Genomic DNA, 7,500 nt, shown 5'->3' with positions numbered 1-7,500 from the left:
TACAAGTTTGATTAAGTTAAAGAAAAAAATATATGAAAACATGGATGTGAAATAAACTATAAATGACTGCAGTAGATTCAGCCATCGGTTTGACAGCGCAGAATCAATAGGACTTAAAAACTATTACCTAGATCGCTTCATGGATAATAATGATAAAGTGACACAAATAGTAATGTTTTATACTGGTACTGCCACGTATTGATCTGCCGGCTTCTTGTAGTTATCTTTGTACCTGTGTGTTCTGTTCTGTCCCATCACTAATTCTTGATAACTACGAGGCTCTGAATGGAAAGCAGCTCATCAGTTCACATATTGACTTGCTTGATCTATGGACATGAAATTCAGTGGTCTTCATGACAACATTACTTATGGCAACTCTGTGTCTTCCTCCACCAACTACCACAGACAATATGCAATTACCATGCCGACCCACTCCTGTCTTGCCTCTCAGTCTTCGCTCCAGTACTCATTTTTCCTCTTCTCATCGCTTGTTTTGTCCTTTAAAGAGAGTAATGTCAACGCTTTCTCTGTTTGTGGTAATATGTCACTTGTGATTTTTAGTTGGATAGCTCTGGAAGATTTTTCAATAATTAGCAATAAGGTTTTTAGATTCTTATTATTTTACAACAGTCCCATTAACAACTGTAGCATTATTATTACCATTATTATCATTACTATAGTTTATTCATTAATCTATTTTACTTTATTTACCCCGTGCTCTAACTTTTAATAAGAGAAAGACTAACACAACAAAGAGAATTACACATCTTGAGCTAGTCAGTCATTTCTTTAACAGTCAATGGTGTCCCTCGAAATTATCCTCCAAGAATTCACCATCTCAATGAAGAAGCTTAAAAACAAAACCCAAAAACAATAAAAAAGAAAATATTTAGATAAGAATAAAGGGAACATCAAATATCTGTTTTTCCACAACAAATACATAATTGTGGTTGATCCGCTGCAAGAGGGAGTAATTAAGAGAAAGAAGCGCATTTCACGGGGCAATTAGTGGTGGTGATGGTGACGGCCCGCTGTAATGAGGCAATCTAGCGAGGCGCCTTCCTCGCTGGTGTCACTCTATTGGCAGAGAGAGAGAGAGAGAGAGAGAGAGAGAGAGAGAGAGAGAGAGAGAGAGAGAGAGAGAGAGAGAGAGAGAGAGAGAGAGAGAGAGAGAGAGAGAGAGAGAGAGAGAGAGAGAGAGAGAGAGAGAGAGAGTGTGTGTGTGTGTGTGTGTGTGTGTGTGTGTGTGTGTGTGTGTGTGTGTGTGTGTGTGTGTGTGTGTGTGTGTGTGTGTGTGTGTTTTAGAACGTTACCAATTTCATTGACTACCAAACAGAAATAAAAGTTTCTGAGAAAGCAGCGCGTGACTTTTACCCTATAATTACTGCTGCTAAAACAACAACAACAACAACAACTACTACTACTACTACTACTACTACTACTACTACTACTACCACACACACACACACACACACACACACACACACACACACACACACACACACACACACACACACACACACACAAGCTCCCCCATCACACGCAGCCATCCTCAATATGACCATCACAGTCACCACAATGATACCTCCATCACTATAACCACCGTCTTCATCACTATTACTTCATGGCCATCAACACCAACACCACTGCATAACACATCCTCTATCTCCACACATTTCACCACAATAACACTTTCTCCATTACCACCACTATCACCACCACGCCTACTAACACCACAAATGCATTCCTTCGTCTCAAGGCACCCACCTTTTCTACTGTATCATGTTCTTTCGATTTATTGCGTGTCTCCTCAGTATAGCTTAAGAATGCGCCCTAACTGATTCGCGCTATAAACGAGTGCAAATTAGGAAAAAAAACCTGTGAGGAAAGGATATGATGAACAAAAGAAGAAAGACGAAAGGAAGAGGATTTAATAACATTAGGTTAGTGCAACAGTGAGGGAGTTGAGAAAAGATATGACGAACAAAAGAAGAAGACGAAAGGAAAAGGATTTAGGTTAGGTTAGGTTAAGAAAAAAAACTGTGAGGGAGTTGAGAAAGGACATGACAAATAAAAGAAAAAAGAGGAAAGGAAGAGGAGTTATTTTGAGTTATTGTTTTTTTTTTCTTGCTGCGAATGATGACACGACACTGGCCAATAGAAAGCTTTGGTTGTGGTACGTCTTTTGTTTCCCTATCCTATTTTATTTTTTTTTCCTTTTACTTTTTCATTATGGCTCTTGTAAGTGGTTTTCTATTGTGATGATGATGATGATGATGATAACAACAACAACAACAATAGTAATAATAATAATAATAATAATAATAATAATAATAATAATAATAATATTTTTTTCTTCTTTTCTTTCAAACTTTTTTACAATTAACCATTCTTATTATTTCCTCGCGGTTATTCTGCCTCTCACTTTCTTCTATGTTGCTTCATAGGGAGGGACTGACACACCACCACCATCACCATCACCACCACCCCACCACCACCACCACCACCAATACCACCATCACACAAACCATCCATTCGTTAACACCACGCATTCATCCATGTATCACCACCACAATCACCACCATCACCATAAATCACCACCATAGTTAGCACCACCACCACCATTCACCCACATACTACAACTCGTACTCATCACCAACACCTCACCATCTATCTATCACCATAAAATCACCATCATCACACCATCATCATACACCACACATAAGTCATCACCATCATCACCATCGATCTATTACCACCATTATCACTACTCATTTATCCTCACCTCACCTGACAAAATCACACACCATCCACCCAAGTCACCATCCATCCATCAGCACAGGTGAGTAAAGGTGTGCAGGTGAGTAGAGGTGTGTTCTGTCCGCTTAATCACCCACTACACAGGTAAGGTGAAAGGAATCAGGGGCCAAGGCAGCGTACTGTATACCTGGCTTGCAAACTTTACTCATTACAGAGAATACATGTCAAAATATTTACCTTGTCAGAAGAATTGATTACCTAAGGACAGAATAAGCACACAAACGCGCACACACACACACACACACACACACACACACACACACACACACACACTCTCTCTCTCTCTCTCTCTCTCTCTCTCTTTTGTGATCATGCCCCTTTTCCTTTTGTCAACATGAGTATCTAAATTTTTTCTTCCCCTTCACTGATCACTCAAGATTGGTCTGGCCTAAGTGTGGTGGTTGTGTCTCCAGCACGCGAGGCCCACTGGACACTTAAAGGTACTAAAAGCTATGTTCCCTCCATCCAACTCAAGCCAGGGCCATACATGAGAGTACAGTACACGATTAGAGGGACAAAACCGCCTGGGAAACGTGCGTGATAGAAGAGCCATAGAAGCAGGTGGTGTGTGTATTATTTCTCGAAGTATCAGTGGTCTCCGTATGGGAATTCAATATACTATTTGGAGAAGTGGGGAAGTACTAGGAATCGCTTCAGAAACACGTGCAGCGGGAGAAACAAAGAAGCAAGGCAAGAGGTGATTAATTTTTACGACAGTTTCGAATATCCGCTGGTGTGTGTGTGTGTGTGTGTGTGTAATTCAATATAAAGGAAAAACAAAACAGAGAATTCCACTTAAAAATATGTATGTGAACTTAATACGCGATAAAAGGAAGAACAAAAAGCTCAATAAAACACTCATGTTGAGAGTAATAGAACTGAACGACACACACACACACACACACACACACACACACACACACACACACACACACACACACACACACACACACACACACACACACACACACACACACACACACACACACACACAGAGAGAGAGAGAGAGAGAGAGAGAGAGAGAGAGAGAGAGAGAGAGAGAGAGAGAGAGAGATAGGAATTGACACAGCTATGGTTCAAAGTCCTCCTTCACCTCCACCACCATCACTACTGGAGCTGGAATGTTACGTGCTGCTGCTGACAAATAAAGCAAATCTGTTCCATTCCTTCTTCTTCTTCCTTCTTCTTCCTTCTTCTTCTTCTTCTCCTCCTCCACCTACTCCTCCTCCTCCTCTTCCTCTTCCTCTTCAGACTCCTCTCTCTCCAAGGTAATCCTATAAAATCCATCTCCTTTTTCTTCTCTTCTTTTTTTTTCTTCTTCATTTTCCTCCTCTCGTCCTTTTCATCTTCTTCCTCCTTCTTCTTCTTCTTCTTCTTCTTCTTCTTCTTCTTCTTCTTCTTCTTCTTCTTCTTCTTCTTCCTAATCTTAATCCTAATCCTAATCCTTCTTCATCTCACAGACGTAATCCCTTAATAATGATCTCCTCCCTCCTCATTTTCCTCTTCCTCCTCCTCCTTCTACTCTTCATCCTCCTCCTCTTCTATCTCCTCTTCTTTTTCTTTTACTTCTTCTTCTTCCTCTTTTCTTTTTCTCGTATATTTTGCTTCTTTGTTTCCTTATTACCTTCTTTTCGTTTCCTTCTTCTTTACTGTGTCAAAATTTGCAGGTAACAAGGCAATTGACAGTGAAGTGACTACAATACAAGGCAAAGAGAGTAGACTTATTGAGCAGCTGAGTGTCAAATGAGACTTAATTATTCTTCCTTACTATTTATTTGGCGTATTTATACAGCTTCAGAGACTTTCGTGAGGATTAAGACAATGAAGACTCTGGCCATTAATCTTGTGATCTCTATAGAGTCTTTCTGATGTAAATGAGATCTTCTAGTCACACCCAAAACTCAAGGTAAAAATGCGTCCCAATATTGAAGGGGAAGAACAATGAACACAGGCACACCCATAAGTATAAGAAACATCGTAATGAGAATACGTAATTTCATGTAATAGAGAAATGAATATAAAGATCTTTTGAGTGACTACTGTGGGAAATGAGACACAGAAAGAAAGGAAAGGAAAGAGTAAAATATTAAAACTAGCAAAGTTCACAAAAGACATTACCACGATATACAAAAATAGGACAAGAAAATTGGGAAAGAAAAACATAATTCCTTGAGATAGAAACGGTATTTCGAAACACACACACACACACACACACCAAGGACAACAACAACAACAACAACAACAACAACAACAACAACAAAATTCATCATACACCATATTTAGAAACACACTAATAACTTTTCCTATTACAATATTCAAAGGCTCTCCACACCACCACACAGCAACAACAACAACAACAACAACAACAACAATAACAAAATTCATCATACACCACATTTGGAAACACAATAATTTTTCCTGTCACAATATTCAAAAGCTCCCCACACCAACATACAAAAATATAAGAGTGAGGCCTATTTTTTGTGCCTACGGTATCAAAGAAATATGGTTTCCTCTCTATTAGATTTTTAATATTCAGAAAAGTCTATTAGTTTTTCTCCGGGATGGTGGTGGTGCTAGTAGTGGTGGTGATGGTGGTGGTGGTGGTAAAGATGGTGGTGGTGGCGGAGGGGAAAGCGTTAGTTAAGGAGGACAGGCCTAAAGGTTTCTTTCTTTAATTAACGAACGTTATGAGACTTAAACTTATGCACAATGTTGGTGTTTGTTCTTATTGGTGCCTGTCTACCTCTCTATCTGTCTGTCTGTCTGCCTGTCTGTCTGTCTGTCTATGTTAGTCCGTGTGTTTGTTTCTCTGTGTGTTTTAATGATTCTATTGACGTCTACGTTTTTCTACTTGTGTGTGTGTGTGTGTGTGTGTGTGTGTGTGTGTGTGTGTGTGTGTGTGTGTGTGTGTGTGTGTGTGTGTGTGTGTGTGTGTGTGTGTGTGTGTGTGTGTGTGTGTGTGTGTGTGTGTGTGTGTTTGTTAGCATGTCTATCTGTCTGTCTCTTAGTTTGTCTATTTACTCTATTTTTAGCTTGATATCTCTCTCTCTCTCTCTCTCTCTCTCTCTCTCTCTCTCTCTCTCTCTCTCTCTCTCTCTCTCTCTCTCTCTCTCTCTCTCTCTCTCTCTTTAATTATTCACCTCACCACATTCAGTTCTTCACACGCGCCTAGCAACGTTCTGCAAACTTGTGTGTGTGTTCATACAAAACATAACTGCAGCAAATACTAACAAAACACGCACACATTTTTTTCAGGGCATCATTGCAGGAGTTTCCTTTGTTATTTAAAGAGCAAGACTGCAGTAATTTTCTGTATGCATTTCATTAAAGGTGTTACTCTTATGAAGACTGACTGTTTTTCTATTTTAAAGAGTTAAGAGTGTTAACTGAAAGATAACGTAAACTCTATTTTTTTTTCAAGATTATTACTGTTATTATTTGATGGAGAGCCTTAATTAATTCAACATTGTCTCTTCGTTTGATTCATGTTTCCACAATGACACTTACAGCTCAACAAAACTATTCCAATTAACTTGAATTCGAGTAACAGTAATTTGTCCCTATTTCTTTTGTGGTATCATGTGTGTGTGTGTGTGTGTGTGTGTGTGTGTGTGTGTGTGTGTGTGTGTTTCATTGTTTCTATTCGAAGAGTGAAACTGTATGACACGTGTTCTATTTCACAAACTATCTCCTCACTGTATGTATTTCCTCAACGAGAGCTCCATTCTCCACACAGTTTTAACATTTTTTTTTTTTATTCGGTGGGGGAGAGGGTCACCATTCAACTGTATTTTTTTTCCCCTTCTCCCTCAAGGTAAAACACAACACGAATATTTTTTTTTTATCTTTTTTTTCTTGTCGCACTTTCAGGGTTACAAAAAAATAGACCCTGATGATAAACAAGACAAAGTGTGGCTCATGTGTATATAAATTGCTCTTATTTTGTCTTCGTTTTAGTACTTTATTGTTAGTGGGCGTGGTAGTCGTGGTGATGGTGGTGATGGTGGTGGTGTTTGAAGTAATAGTAGTAGTAGTAGTAGAAATAACAGAAGTAGAAGTAACAATAGTAGTAGTGTTAGTAGAAGTAGTAGTAACAGTAGTAGTAGTAGTAGTAGTAGTAGTAGTAGTAGTAGTAGTAGTAGTAGTAGTAGTAGTAGTAGTAGTAGTAGTAGTTGTAACAGTAGTAGTAGTAGTAGTAGATGCAGCGGGAAAGTAACAGTAGTAATGGTAGCGGTGATATCAATTAGCAATGGGGGCAATGACAGTAGTAGTGGTGACGGCAGTGCTACTATCAATACTATTACATGTAAGTTTATTGGTTTCATACAACTTCCTTATCTTACGTTCTTACTAAACTCCCCCATTATTATTTATAGTACTGATGATGGAATTAGTAAAAGCAATAGCAACAGTCTTAGTAGTGGTAGTAGAATGTACACACCTCTTTTTATTAGTATTTCTTTTTTTTTCTTATAAAGCTAAAGCAAAGGTAGAAGTTGATGAATTTACCTTAGAGTAACGATTTATCTTCCCCGTGGCACAATAACCGTTCTACCGCGCCGTTAATGAGAAGCAGTCAAAGTGATTAAAAAGCTAACGTGAAAAGTTACATCCCGAGCGGAACTTATAAAGAGTGAGAGATACATTCCTTCTGTTTATGTGTGTGTGTGTGTGTGT

Source organism: Portunus trituberculatus, chromosome 43 (assembly GCF_017591435.1).
Source record: "Portunus trituberculatus isolate SZX2019 chromosome 43, ASM1759143v1, whole genome shotgun sequence".
Lineage (NCBI taxonomy): Eukaryota > Metazoa > Arthropoda > Malacostraca > Decapoda > Portunidae > Portunus > Portunus trituberculatus.
This window is presented reverse-complemented; position numbering follows the sequence as displayed.